Source organism: Scylla paramamosain, chromosome 36 (genome assembly GCF_035594125.1).
Source record: "Scylla paramamosain isolate STU-SP2022 chromosome 36, ASM3559412v1, whole genome shotgun sequence".
NCBI lineage: Eukaryota > Metazoa > Arthropoda > Malacostraca > Decapoda > Portunidae > Scylla > Scylla paramamosain.
This window is the reverse complement of record NC_087186.1, coordinates 6,856,908-6,872,352: the sequence shown is the minus strand read 5'-3', so window position 1 is coordinate 6,872,352 and position 15,445 is coordinate 6,856,908. Positions and strand designations below refer to the sequence as shown.

Here is a 15,445-nt window from a genome sequence, read left to right as displayed (position 1 = left end):
TAAATGACAACCAAAGGACATACCAATATATATATATATATATATATATATATATATATATATATATATATATATATATATATATATATATATATATATATATATATATATATATATATATATATATATATATATATATAATGTTTTTTATTTCTCGCTAAGTGGGTACCTGTCAGTGGCTGAGTACAGTCTGCTTTGTGTTTACCCAAGTCGCCTCCTCGAGCTACCAGAGTGTTCAGTCAGTAGGGAAGAAGCTGCAAAGACTGTTATTGGTGCATGGTGCAAGGGCCAACATTCCCTATCTACTTCATCAAAAACCTTTATATATTGACCAACTTCTCAGACACAATGCAGGTATCCAATGCAGATGTCCATTTCCCTCCTTTGGTAAATGCCTTTCTGCTCATAGTGTCCCTTACTCGTTCTCAGATTAAAAACGACTACCAGCTGCTGCTCTTCCACACATATACTCAATATAGCAGTGGCATTTTTCTTAGGTGTGTACAAACGCTCAAAGAGAACAGGATACCAGTACACCCCGTAACCCAAGGCTCCAGAGAGGTACCCAACAGACAGCCCTACACGAGTGTTCATCTCACGATTGTGATTATGACTCCCTCTCTCTCTCTCTCTCTCTCTCTCTCTCTCTCTCTCTCTCTCTCTCTCTCTCTCTCTCTCTCTCTCTCTCTACATCACCATCTGTGAAATAAAAGACAGGGCAACACACACACACACAAACAAACACACACACACTGCATCTATATCTGTGAAATAAAACACAGGGTAATACACACACACACACACACACTCTGCATCACCAACTGTGAAATGAAAGACATGGCAACACACACACACACACACACACACACACACACACACACACACACACACACGTGTTATTATTATTATTATTATTATTATTACACACACACACATAGCTAAAATGGTAATTTCATGGGTGTTAGGGTTGTTAAGTGTGTGGAGAGGTGGGTGAAAATAAAATAATTGTAGTTCTCTTATCATTTTAATTTGTAGGAAGAAATTCCATACTTAAATTAATTAATTAATTCAAACATAACTCAATAATAACTCTTAATTCAATAACAGAAATAGGTAACAATAATAACAGTAATAGTAATAATTACTACTACATCTACAACTGCTACTAATACTTCTGACAAAAATCAGTAACAATGATTAAATATTAGTAACATTTAATCTAATAACAACAACGGCAACAACAACAACAATTGCAATTTTACATAGCTATAAAAAAAAAATTATACTATAATCGAAAATGGTATTCTCTCTCTCTCTCTCTCTCTCTCTCTCTCTCTCTCTCTCTCTCTCTCTCTCTCTCTCTCTCTCTCTCTCTCTCTCTCTCTCTCTCTCTCTCTCTCTCTCAAGTTTATATGAAATACAAAAGCTCTCCATCAAAGAGAAAACGGCAACCAGTCTGAAGGGGCAGGTTCATATCGTGAAGACCGTTTTCTATGACTTGAATAAATAGGGGGACCCTTTATAAATGAATCAGCACAACCACCAACTCGTCTTTGGAGGAGGAGGAAGAGAAAGAGGAGGAGAAGGTAAAATCTTGTTTTTGTAAGTAAAGAGATATAGGAGTAATTTCTTTCTCCTTAATTCCTTTTCCTCGTTCTCTTCCCATTTTTCTATTCATCTACTGCCCTTCTTCCTTTACTTCTGAATAGGAAGCAAAAGATGAGTTATAAAGTTTGCTGTCGAAATGATAACCAAAGGACATACTGATTATATATATATATATATATATATATATATATATATATATATATATATATATATATATATATATATATATATATATATATATATATATATATATATCGGTATGTCCCTTCATTATCACTTCGACAGCAAACTTCATAACTCATGTATTGCTTCCTATTCAGAAGTATAGGAACAAGGGGAGTGTGTGTGATATATATATATATATATATATATATATATATATATATATATATATATATATATATATATATATATATATATATATATATTGAATTTTTTCACGCCAAGTAGTACCTATCAGTGGCTGGGTACAGCCCGCGCTGTGTTAACACAAGTCGCCTGCTCCGGCCGCCAAAGTGTCCAGGCAGGGGGAACGGGCCTGCATGGTGATGGTTATTGGTGCATGGTGCAAGGGCAAACATTCCCTATCTACTAAATCAAAATTCTATATAGATTTCACAAACTTCTCATACACAATGCAGGTATCCAAGGCAGATATCCTCTTCCCTCCTCTGCTAAGTATCTTTTTCCTCATGAACTGTGCCTTATAATTGAATAACTTAACATAATTGAATAACTATTCTTAATTAAATAACAAATATTAATAATAACAATAGTAATAATAATAATTACTGCTACTACAACTACTACAACTACTAATACTTATGACAAAAACCGTAACAATAATTGAATAATTGTAACATTTAATTTAAAAACAACAACAAAATAAAATATCAAATACAATTTTATATACCTATAAGAATAATTATACTATGATCGAAAATAATATTATTCTCTCTCTCTCTCTCTCTCTCTCTCTCTCTCTCTCTCTCTCTCTCTCTCTCTCTCTCTCTCTAAAACTTAGCTGAAATACGAGACCTCTCCATCAAAAAGGAAACGGAGAACAGGCAGGAGGTGCTGGTTTAAATCTTGAAGTCCGTTTTCTATGGCTTTTAGGAGTATGAGGACCTCATCTATATTAAACAGCTTCACCTCCGCTTAGTCTTTGGAGGAGGAGGAGGAGGAGGAGGAGGAGGAGGAGGAGGAGGAGGAGGAGGAGGAGGAGGAGGAGGAGGTGGAAAAGTAGAAGGAAGAGGAAGAAGAGAAGGAGGAAAAGGAGGAGGTAAAATCTTGTGTTTTTTTTGAGATATTGGTGTAATTTCTTTCTCCCTAATTCCTCCTCCTCATCCTCTTCCCATTCTTCTCATTTAATACAACTACTACAACTACTAATACCTCTGACAAAAACGGTAACAATAATTAAATACTAGTAACATTTAATTTAATCAAATCACCATCACTATCTGGTGATGGTATGTGGAAGGTGACAAGAATAATGAACTAAAGGGAGGAGGTGATCCATGATTGCAAAATACTGTGGGAACGAGAGAGAGAGAGAGAGAGAGAGAGAGAGAGAGAGAGAGAGAGAGAGAGAGAGAGAGAGAGAGAGAGAGAGAGAGAGAGAGAGAGAGAGAGAGAGAGAGAGAGAGAGAGAGAGAGAGAGAATATTTCGAAAGTAAATCTTACAAGGCCAGTGAAGTGTTATGAAAGTGTTATGACAGTTTCACGAGGTGTTGGGCGGATAAATCCATGAGTGGTGATGACAAATGGCAAGTTCTAAGTACACAGGAGTAGCCTGGTATATGTGAACTGGCCATGGAGAACATTAAATTAAACGTCATGATAAATTATAAAGTAATGATGATTACTTAATGATGATGATGAATAGTAATGATAATGATAATAATAATAATAATAATAATAATAATAATAATAATAATAATAATAATAATAATAATAATAATAATAATAATAAACATTTACAAGACCGTGATCCTGAAGCCATGGTCATACCTCATCATATCTAGAAATAAGGATTTTTTTTCCCCCACAAAACCATTAGTTTCACACAGAGGCAAGGTAACACTCATGAGAAGTTGAGAAAAGCAAGTGTAAATGGTAGTGATTACTCAAATTAGTAAAAAAATATATGAATTTTAACATTAAATAATACAAAACACTTTCTCTTCATTTGAATCTTCATGCATTGACAGATTCATTGTTTTATGTACATCTACATCTAAAACTTTCTTGACACTTTGATGCATTTTCTTCGAACTCTTTTCATGTCCCGGCCTCACAACACACCACTCATCCCTCCACACCAAACAAGCACATTTCCATTTCTCCCAGAGACATGTACCAAATTATGCCTAAAGTACTTCCCGTAAGGATAATATGGCGATTCAAATTACTTTAATGAACAATTAAATCAATGGTAATGTTTTTTCTTGATAAACAACATGCCATCATTTGTCATGTCTATATGTTCACTAGAATGGTCCCAGTTTTTATTTTTTTTCTTCTTTTTCCTTTTTTTTTTTTTTAAGTGAGAGCCACTACCTAAGGGCAACAAAAAAATTCCCAAAAGAAAGATCAAAAACATTAGCCAAAATTGGAGGATGTGTCCTGAAACCTCCCTCTTCAAAAAGTTTAAGTCATGGGAAGGAGGAAATGCAGAAGCAGGCAGGAAGTAAGATATAGTTTCCCAGTAACGTTAAAATAATGTTACAGCACCTCAAGCGAGACACAGAAGGGAAGAAAAAAAAAGAAGAAAGCAAAACAAAAACCCAAATGTGAAATATGTTTTCAAAATAAATTTTACAAGGGCAGTGAAGTATTATGGAAGTGTTATGACAGTTTCACGAGGTGTTGGGCGGATAAATCCATGAGTGATGATGACAAATGACAAGTTTTAAGCGCAAAGGAGCTGCCGGGTTTATATGAACTGGCCTTCCACAGCCTTCATTTTGCTATGTTCTTATATTCTTAATCCACCTCCACTACTACCACATCCTCTCCTCCTCCTCTCCTCCTCTTCTTTTGATCTTCAACCCTCTCTTTCTCATTATTATAACCAACCCACAACAAAATGCAGCTTGCAGACCTACAAAATACCAAGGGATCACCACCATTATTGGATATTTCGCATGAGTTAGAAATGCCTCGCCTGACAGTGCACAACGCTGCCGCCTCACCAGGGAAGGAGCAAACACTCCCAGCACAACCTTGCATGGTGATCACTTAAGGCCGGGTCAATACCACGGTGAGCTGCTGTGTGCTGTGTTTGGCTTCCCTGTATAAGTATGGTACATATTTCATGCCTCTCAAGATGGGGTGGAGATTAATGTCTGCTTTCAAAACATCTGTTATTACGCATCACCACTCCCACAACGGTGATGTAATTTGTGTTTTTGAAGACTACACCTCATTAATTCCGAACACAATGTCAAACTATCCTGTATCTTTGACTGTTTTTCTTTGTCTTATTGTGGTGTGGTTCAGTGGCCCCTTTCCACCAGGAGCGGCGCTGACGGAGCCAAGTATGTTAGTGACACATGAATGAGTGTGCAGTGCTTTGTCTGGATCACTCCGTGTGGGACTGCCAGCCTGGTATATACGTACACTTAGTATCTATTTTAATATTTTCCTAATATATAAACCTAATGAATCCACAAAAAGCCAAGGAGACTACATACACCTGGCAGCAAAACGAGGCCAGAAGACACCTGCAAGTGACAAGATAGTGCCACCTCTCCACCCAAGACACTGCAGCTGTTGTTTGAGAGGCCTTCTCTTTCCCTCACCACCACACACAGCCTCACCATCCACTTCTAACTAAGTACCTTCCTGCCTTACCACGCCACATATGAGAGAGAGAGAGAGAGAGAGAGAGAGAGAGAGAGAGAGAGAGAGAGAGAGAGAGAGAGAGAGAGAGAGAGAGAGAGAAAGTGCGGGGGGGAGTAGAACTGAAAGTCTACAAGTACTCCAAGAAAACAAAACTGAATATCAGGCAAGATGCCAAGGGTCACAACATTGACAACAGAAGAAGCATTATGGAAGTTCAAGTTTACGCACAACTTTGGGTCCTGCGTACGTTCAATGTGATGCAAGAAGGCTTTGTTTGTTGCTACCCCTTTCATACAAGCTTCTGCTAACACATGTTTCAATGCTCCAGATACGTCAGGAGGACCAAATAGGACTGGCTTCTCACCACCGTGGACACAGCAGACTCGTGTGAACAGTTGTGCTGGCACGAACTGCCACCAAGGAAAGCACACCACGCCTGCTGGCTGACTTCAGCATCCATTTGACTTCATCATGGACACTTCATCCAGGACACTGACACTTGCATGAAATGTTTCACTGAACTGCATTTCTAGAACGCCATGACATCAAACAGGCTTTGAAGTGCTCATGTGGAAGGAACCTTAAGGTGCCCCATGCAGAGAGGAACCATCCCCTCAGGGCCAACCCTTGCCACCCAGCCACGCCAGAGATGTACAGGAGGGGTCCACCTTCCCAGGTGCGGGGCACAACACTACTTGTGTCCAGTCCCAAAGGGCATGGCTTGCCCATTGATCTCATCCTGCCTGGAGCTTAAATCTGCGATCTCTCAGTTGAGAGCAAAGCAAACTATTTGTTATACTGCGGCCATTTTCTGCGTTGATCTCTTCTGTCCATCTTAATCCTCCAAACTGCCGAGGGCAATTTTTGGTTTGGAAAGTCTTAATGGCCGCTTGTCGAATAATTTATAGGTTGTATTTACTTCCCTTTTCCAGGATGAAATTTCTGGCATTACCAGCAAAATATTACGCGATTTTAAACACACACACACAAAAAAAAAAAAAAATTGCAAAGCAGGCAGCCCAGATAACGAAGCTGTGTGATGGTCACGTCAACGCCTGGTGGTCCGCGCCTGATGGGCAGAGACCCTCAGTGGCCACGGCCAAGCCAAGTAATCTACACAGTTATTGGAGAACATTCGCTAACGGTACTCATTAGTGACTAAAGACATCTTTCAAATTTTTAGTGGAATATCCAATATGCAAATTTTACTTAGCAGCTGTTAGACTGAAGAGGTGCAGCTTCTGATGAGTAAGAATTTCTTGGCAATCTTAATTCATGCCCGGTACTGAACACAGTCATAGCAAGATGAACTTCACACTTTCTATAGTGGTAAAGACAAATACAAGTGAATGAATCCAGCACAACCAAGATAAATTTATACACAAAACAGACACACAAAATGAGATGTCTAATGAACTCGCTTATCTCTGCACGAAAACAACCCACAGGGGAGACATGCTGGAGAATGGAGGGAGTACGATACCCTGTGTGCCGGAGCGGTGTTGTCTGGACGTCCTGGTGACGACGCGGTGGACGAACACAGAAGGCAAGAGATGAGGAACGCGTAGACGTCGTCTCTATGTCTGCAGTTAAACTGCTGAGCTAGCGGTGGGGCAGACGCCTTGGACAGACGCCACAGATGAAGCGAGTGAGGCTTCGAGCAAGTTCCACCACCGTCTCGAAGCAGTATGATGAAGCCTGGCGTTCAGCGAGTGGAGCTTCGAGACAGTTCCACTCACGTCTCGAAGCAGTATGATGACGCCTGGCGTTCAGCGAGTGGAGCTTCGAGACAGTTGCAGCCGCTTCTCGAATAGATGAGTGAGCAGGTGAAGCTGTGTCAATTGGTAACGAGCACAGGCCGCAGCACTACCTACTGACTTTACAACAATTATTCTTCAAGGTAGAATAACAAGTAAATTTAAAAGTTTACATAATTGCAGGTTAAAGTACAAATTACCAAACCTGTATATGATCGGCTTTTTTTTTTTTTTTTTATATTGGTACCACAATGGCGCCTCACCCACCGCCTGCCGGAATCTACACAGGTGAATCAATTAAGTCAACGAGACAATACTGACACATGTCTAGATGATTTCCCAATGTCCAAACGACACCCAGATTCTTTCCGCACTCAATACACCATAACCACTTGAAAATATAGTGAAAATGCGTGTTCCCACCCCAGAGTCCCGCCGCACACAGGCAAGCTTGTACTGCACACGTGAAGGGTGTGAACACCCGCCCTACGCTTTCTGTCACCATATTTACTTCACGAAGATCGACAGAGGCAAGTGTGACACAATATCATTCTGACTTCTGTGCAGCTCAAACACCACCGTGTCTGCTGTTTTGGGCTCTGGCACAAGCTTACTCGCTCGGCGCCGCGGGAGTGCAGGTAAGGTCCGTATTCAGACACGTTCTGCCCTCTCACCACGACAACTAGTATTTTCAAAGGCCGCGGAGGAGATTTACCGGGTTCTCAAGACTGTTTCTCCTGTTAGCAAGATAGAAGTCACGTTAATCTTTCACTAGAACCGTAAAATCACCTTTAAAATCCCATGTTACTTCAAGCTCAATGAAAGTCGTCCAGGTGTGGACTGGGACTGAAGCGTTTCAGAATATGGTCATAAGTACCAATAAATAACATTACTTTAAGGACTTATTCTACGGGTCTTCAGATTCCAAAACTCTGCCCCAGCTACCTTCCAGGACAGCAAATGTTATGGAGGTCACCTCTCTCCAGGCCTCGCCAGGTTACTGAGCAGTGCCATGTCCGGCAAGGAAGAAACAGAATCGAATGAAAAAGGCAATGTCATGTACCCCCCATCGAGCAGAACTTGCACTGAGTGGTTTCAGAGGAAGAACAGAGGCCACTTAAAGACACGCTTCCCTGTGAGACTGTCAGGCATTTGTTCAGAGGCAGAAAGCTCACTACTCTACTACAGAAGTGGTCACTTTTTTTATATAAGAGGGGAACTGCCCAAGAGCAACAAAAGAAAGAGAAGTAAAAAGGCCCAGTGAGTGCCAGTACCAAAAGAAAGATCAAAAGTGTCAATATGAGAAATGTGATAGTGGAACTTTGGAGAGATGGAAACTGGCCCAGCAAAGAGTCTGGCTGAAGTTTTTACTTGCCTCACCACAGACTGTGACAAGGAAACCCAACTTATAGTGGTTCACTCTGCTTGGGACAGACTGAATAAAACCGCCAGAAACTCTCACACCTTTGTACTTTGCTCGTGTTGGTCCGTTCAGAGCCGGAAGAACCTGTTAAAAAATGATAAATTATATGGTAATGCGAATAGCTCCATACCAGTGGACTTACAAAAGAAAACAAATAAGTAAATGAACAAATAATAATAATAATCTATCCATCTATTTATACAGAGGGTGGCCTAGACGAAGCACCACACACTCATATACACATCATTCACTCTCTTAGCCCCGTCGAACCACAATAATAATAATAATAATAATAATAATAATAATAATATGGACGTTTCTGTGTAATTCGCGGCCGTTTCATCTTTTCTCCAGTTCTTTCCGTCACGGAGCGCTGCGGGGCCTGTGGCGGTGAATGGCAGCAGGGAACACACCGGCAGGAGATGGGATAGGCGGTGAGAAATTTTGCTATTTTATTCCATTTGATTTTATTTCTATCTATTTCATTATTTGCTCCTTTTTATTTATTTATTTGTAGTAGTAGTAGTAGTAATAGTAGTAGTAGTTTAAAATAGTAGACTTTGCAAACATTTTCACATGATCTCATCCATTGAGTTGATATGTTTTTATTTTATTTTACTTTATTTCATTGATTCATTTACTCATTTTGATTTATTTACTGTTATCATTATCATTATTTTCAAAGGTGGCAGAGTTTTCAAGCACTAAGCAGTACACCAGGATTTCAGCCAATGAGTCGGAACAGTGGGTGGATGTACTGTAGATGCATTCGTTTGAACTTACTGATGTTTGGGTTGATCCATATGATAATACAGACATGCTGGGTGGCTGTGGATGGACCTGCCTGATGTCACGGGTGTGTGTGTGTGTGTGTGTGTGTGTGTGTGTGTGTGGTAGAGGGTAGTGTGTTGAATAAGAGAAAATCAGACTAATGAGGTAGATGCCAGGTGTCTCTGTAGTGTGAAAGGGAAACAGTAACTAAGGCTATATAATGAGCTGCTTGTTTGAAGTCTTTATTATTTCAAGAGTCTGCCAACCAAACGTGTAGAGAGAGAGAGAGAGAGAGAGAGAGAGAGAGAGAGAGAGAGAGAGAGAGAGAGAGAGAGAGAGAGAGAGAGAGAGAGAGAGAGGGGTGGGGGGGGAGAGCGGCAACCTAACAAAGGCAAATCCATCATGGTCTCTGACAGTGTCGCTTGTATGGGAAATATTTTACGCGAGGGAATGACGAGAATTAGTTAGTGCTGGTTGTCACAGGGAATGGCTGTACATTTATCCAGAATTGCTGCGCGGTAAACTAAGCGCATTGATTAGGAAGTATTGTGTTTGTACAGTGTGGGAAGTGTGTGTACCGTCACTGCCAGGATTCGCAGCGGTTACTTTGTGGCGATTTGTGGATCAGACCTGTTAACGATTACCTTTGATATATTGCCAGTAAGTTCACTGCTCAGACTACGAAGCGTGGTACAGCCGCTATTTTATCTTCTGTCCTGTTATGGTCTCTTTCACAATGTTTTCGTTCTCTATATCCTCTTTTGGTTGTGTTTTTCAGCAGCGCTTTGGTCTCCTACATCCTGTCTTGCTATTTTATATTCTATTTTCGTCTTTTTTCCAAACCTGTTGCCGGACGTGACTTATTGGCAGCATTGTTATCTATTAATCTGTGGGGTTAATTTTCCCATCCTGTTTTGCCGCTCAAGTGAAAGAACACAAGAACATAAGAACACGAGGGAAGCTACAAGAAGCCATCAGGCCCACACGTGGCAGTTCTTGTATGAAACGTAACTACTTATTTCCACTTGTCATACTCATGCAGGCTATGCATCACTTCCATTATACCTTCAGGACATTTGTTTCACTGAACTACAATGGAAACAAAATTTTCAAAGCACAAATTGATATGAAATATTTTTCCAAATGTTACAAGAAGAGTTAACTGAGGCTTTGGAACAGATTAATTAAAGGACTGGTTGGATCAAGGCACCGCCACCACAGGAACACATGGCGTCAGTAATTGAAGCTCCCAAACGCAATCAGGTCCTTCTCACACCCTTGGTCCGCCTTTGATCCCTTTGATAGAGTATTGGATTAATTTCCACCTTTTTTTCTTGGCCTCCCTCCCGATGCCACCCCCTCGCAATCACGGGTTGCACAGAAGACCATGACAGGCAGAGATTAGGTCATGCGATGCTGTCTTTGGATACTAAGTAATGCCAAGGTCATGGCAGGTGAAAACAAGGTCATACGAGGCTCTTTTAGGTCATTAGGTCACATCTGAGTAAGGTCGTGACTGTGAATAAGGTCAAACGAGGCTTTCTTAAATAATCAGGTCACACTTAGATAGTTGAGTGATGGTCCGAGATACATTCTCAACAAATTATCAGAGGTTGACAGGCAAAGATAAGGTCAAGCCAGGCCACGAGGTAAAAGAGTTTGAGGCATCACGTCAAATTCAGGCACTGTTTGAACATTTGTTTCACTATTTTTCTACTGAAAACAAGCAAAGGAGACAACATAAGTAATACTATTCTCAAAAGAGCTGCAAGAAGCCGTCTGGCCTACACGTGAACCACACCTACCTATTTCCATCTGTCATTTTCACCCATAAATCTTCTTTTGAAAGCTCCCAAATAACATGCTGGCTACTGAGTCTATTTCATTCATCTACCACTCTATCTGAGAACAAATTCCTTCCTTTTATTTATTTATTTATTTATTTATTTATCTATTTATTTATTCTTATTTATTTTGTTTTTTCTTTTTCTTTTTTATTTTATTTATTTATTTTTATTTTTTTTTATAACTACTGAGATTGAGCCCATTATTTCTTATCCTATCCTGATTACTGATCCTGAGGATTTTGCAGTTGTCATCCTCGTTATATCACCTATACCATTTAGACCTCTACCAGATCCCCCCAATCTACGCCTCTCTAAGGAATGTAAATCTGAAGCTTCAGTCTCCTTTCCTAAGGAATATTTTTCATCCCTTGTATCTTTTGTCATTCTCCTTTGTATTTATTCTAACAGACCTATATTCTTCCTATAATAAGGGGACCAGAACTGCACAGATGAGGTCTGACGAGTCAAATATAACTAGACATTACTTGAAGACTTCTACTTTTAATACACCTAAAGATGTATTCTAATACCCGATTGATTTGCCTTATTTACCTCTATCCATTATTTGTTTGTTTGTTTGTTTGTTTTGTTTCTGACGGAGATCAGCTGTAAACAAAATTCCTGAAGCCTTTTCGCTCTCTGAACTTATACGAGCCTTGTTCTTTACTGTGGACCTGTTGTGTGTGGACTCTCCTATGCTAAAAAGAATCAGCCTCGAGGTCCCACCGAGACTCGAACTCGGATTGTTGGATTCAGAGTCCAAAGTGCTAACCATTACACCATGGGACCGCTCTGTTACCATAGGAGACCGGAAAATTTGATCACTAGACCTAAGCTTATCATATTTCATGACATTAACTTTCATTGGAGTCCCGGAATGGCTGAGAGTGACTGGCTGCCTTGCTGACGGCCATGGGAGGAGTGAAAGGCGGTGGAAATAAGAGTTAACGGAAGCATATCGCGTTGGCGGTGCAGCGGTTGTCAGGGTCGGGGAGTCGGGATCGGGAGGGCTGTGAGTTGAGCTGTCTGCGTCTGGCCAGTCTCTTAGAAGTTGTGGTGCGGGGAGGTGTGCTCCATCTGCCTGCTGCGCTGCCTGACACGTGCACCTCATCCACTCGCGTCCCGTGCACAGTACAGGTGTTGCAAAGGTGAGTGTGGGTGGTGCGTCTTGTGTCCATTTTACTAATTACACATTGTTTTGATTGCATGGGCATCTCAATATTGAAGATTTTGTTATTGGTGATGTTTTCTTGCTTTTTGGTTCACTGTTCATTTTTTTCTTATTGCGGTTCTTTACTCTCCCTCGTTGTGGCGCTTAACTCTTCCTCGCTGTGGTTCTTTACTCTCTCTTGCTGTGGTTCTTTACTGTTCTTCGCTGTTCCGTTGTTTTTTACTCTTCCTTGTGGTTCGCTGTGTTTTTCTTGCTGTGGCTCGCTGTGTTTACTCTTCCTTGTTGCGGTTCGCTGTTTCGGTTGATAAAAAACAGTTACCAGAAAGTTTGAGTGAAGTGGCCGACAAGGATCATCCAGAAACAGAGAAGTGTCTTGAAACTTCCCTCTTCAAAAAAAGTTCACGAGTGAACCGTTTGCGTAAGATGAAAATTGTTTATGTAAGAGGAGCTACAAAACTTATAAAAAAAAAAAAAAGTTTAAAAGGATTGTCTTGAAACCTCCATCTTGGAAGAGTTCAAGTCATAAGAAGGGGGAAAATAGTACAGAAATAGGCAGGTAGTTCTATAAATTACCAGAGAAAGGGATGGATGACTGAGAATGCTGGTTAAATCTTGCATTAGAGGTGGACAGAAAAGGGGTGAGAGAAAGTGGAAAGTCTCGTGCAGCGAGGCCGCGGGAGGAGAGAAGGCAAGCAGTTAGCAAGATCAGAAGAGCAGTTTGTGTGAAAACAGCAGCAGAAGACAGCATGAGATGCAATATTGCGGCGATGAGAGAGAGAGAGAGAGAGAGAGAGAGAGAGAGAGAGAGAGAGAGAGAGAGAGAGAGAGAGAGAGAGAGAGAGAGAGAGAGACTGAAGACAGTCAGTTAGAGGAGAGGAGCTGATAAGACGAAATGCTTTTGATTCCAGCCTCGTCAACAGAACGGCCCTTGCTGTGGTTCCCTGTGTTTGCTGTTCCGTTGATTCCATAGGGAGAAAAAAACGGATAAACATGAAAATAAAAGTTACCAGTGCGTTTATGAAGTTATCGGAAAATTTATGAGCGAAATGCATGTGTAAGCTGAAGCCAAATAAATTAATAAAGAAAGAAAGAAATAGGATGAATTACGAAAACAAATAGTTTTCATAACTTTCTTGATTGTTCATTGTTATCTCTCTCTCTCTCTCTCTCTCTCTCTCTCTCTCTCTCTCTCTCTCTCTCTCTCTCTCTCTCTCTCTCTCTCTCTCTACTTCAGAGTTCCACAATCACGGCAGTAATGGAAATAATGCTGCTGCTATTGCTGCTGCTGCTGCTGTAGTAGTAGTAGTAGTAGTAGTAGTAGTAACAGCAGCAGCAGCATGTCACGGTTAGTAGTAGTAGCAGCAGCAGCAGCAGTCACGGTTAGGAGTAGAGTAACAAACACACTCACTTCAATACTTGAGCTTCCTTTTCCTTTGTAATAACTCCTGTGATCTCTAAGCGTCCATTAATTGTCAAGTATTGTAAAAAGATTATCAGCAAATTGGAGGCCTTGAGACTGAAAAGCCACGCAAAACACAGGAGAAGTGAGAAGAAAGTTACAGAAAGTTACTGCACTCCCAAAAGTACTAATAGTTACAGTAATAGTAACATGAAGACCTTTGCCTAAACAGAACACGACTTTTTTTTTTTTCGCCTCATCCTTGACGGTCTTGTGGCTGGTGTGTCTTGGGGATGATGTATCTACTGTTGGCGGAAGTGTCTGTCACGGAGGAGGCAGTGAGGCAGAGTGGGAGGGAGGCAAAGACCGAGCAGAGGGAGTCAAGTGTACACACACACACACACACACACACACACACACACACACACACACACACACACACACACACTCAAACAGACTAATAAAGCAGTGGTCTTATCACATACAATCTCAACCCAAAGGCCTCGTGTTGGCGTGCTGGGTGAGGGTGAGGGGAGCACCTGGCGGAATTAGCAAGGTCAATCCAGGTGCAGTGCGTGGCGTCACACCCTGGAGAAGTACAAGGCTTGGAAACCTAAAGCACCCTCGAGACCAAAGCAGCTGCACCACCTCCACGAAATGCAGATTGAGGGAAGGAGGGAGGAGGAAGTATTGATTAGTGGATACTTAGGAAGATTATACAGTTATGAATATGACGGATAAAGATGACAAATGTTAGAGATTTACACAAACAAGGGAAAAATTTATAGACATGTATTGATGATATGAATAGAATTGATAATGCAAAGTGATTACAGGGCAAATAGGTAGTTTTTTTTTTTTTTTAGGTATGAATGCGACTGAAAAAAGAAAACAAATATTACGGATTTAGACACAGAAAAGACTAATTTACTGGCATTTACGATTTTTGTTTTTACGAATATGACTAATACGGAAAATATGAGAAATAAATACTGATTCAAACGAGGGAAAGAAGGAAAATCAACTCGCATGCATTTACGAGGAAAGTTTTTTTTTTTATGTCATAAAAAAAAAGGTCACACGTGAACTCATTTATTTGGAGGTGATCTTTACCTAAACCCTGAGCAAAACATGAACTTGAACTGCATTACTGTTATAGTTAGTGAACCAATGCGTGTGGCACATTACCGACACGAGTAATTCTTAACAGCGATCATAAACTTTAATTGTATACAGTACGTGAATCAACGGGCATGACAAACAGACGGTAACTGTCACCCATAAAGGAGATAATGCCCTGCCACTAAAGACATATCGAGAGAGAGAGAGAGAGAGAGAGCCACTTCATTGACACCCCAAAATCCATAAAAAAAAAAAAAAACATCGCAAAGAGACGCCACCTGAGTCCTACAGATTACACAAGGTGAACAAACTAGACTAACCCGGCAAGTGTCGCAGGTGAGACTCCCAGCAATATATCAGAGCAAGCCACACCAACACACAGGCTACATGATTACGTCCCTGCAGCACGCCACGCACGCACGCACGCACACGCCACACCTCCACACACTGGCCGCAGTAATGAGGTCGTGTACTATTGGGAATTCTTGCTTGCTGCTT

The 15,445-nt window shown here is 40.8% G+C and overlaps 1 protein-coding gene, 2 long non-coding RNA genes and 1 other non-coding gene across 9 annotated transcripts in view; 1 reads left to right on the top strand and 3 right to left on the bottom strand.

Annotated features, from left to right (window-relative positions):
- Nucleotides 1–1,362: 1,362 nt before the first annotated feature.
- LOC135090784 (uncharacterized) lies at nucleotides 1,363–7,341 on the bottom strand. 2 transcript variants are annotated; one of them, XR_010262114.1, is made up of 3 exons: nucleotides 6,904–7,341; nucleotides 2,062–2,146; nucleotides 1,363–1,701 (listed from the first exon to the last, which is right to left on the bottom strand). It is a non-coding gene; the product is annotated as an uncharacterized LOC135090784 (long non-coding RNA). The 2 variants fall into 2 exon arrangements; XR_010262113.1 differs by having other exon boundaries at nucleotides 6,941–7,341.
- A 4,631-nt stretch (nucleotides 7,342–11,972) lies between these two features.
- On the bottom strand, nucleotides 11,973–12,044 carry Trnaq-cug (transfer RNA glutamine (anticodon CUG)). The gene has a single exon. It is a non-coding gene; the product is annotated as a tRNA-Gln (tRNA).
- A 152-nt stretch (nucleotides 12,045–12,196) lies between these two features.
- LOC135090885 (glycine receptor subunit alpha-2-like) overlaps nucleotides 12,197–15,445 on the top strand; it is a 53,648-nt gene continuing 50,399 nt past the window's right edge. Inside the window, exon 1 of one of the 5 annotated variants that reach the window (XM_063988039.1) lies at nucleotides 12,197–12,403. The gene's annotated coding sequence lies outside the window, so the exon portion shown is untranslated. The remainder of the gene's footprint in view (nucleotides 12,404–15,445) is intronic. The other 4 variants (XM_063988038.1, XM_063988043.1, XM_063988041.1 and 1 more) reach the window with 4 other exon arrangements.
- Nucleotides 15,170–15,445, bottom strand: part of LOC135090888 (uncharacterized) — a 31,510-nt gene continuing 31,234 nt past the window's right edge. The window contains exon 3 of the long non-coding RNA XR_010262159.1: nucleotides 15,170–15,445. This exon is cut by the window's right edge and continues 48 nt beyond it. This is a non-coding gene — a long non-coding RNA (uncharacterized LOC135090888).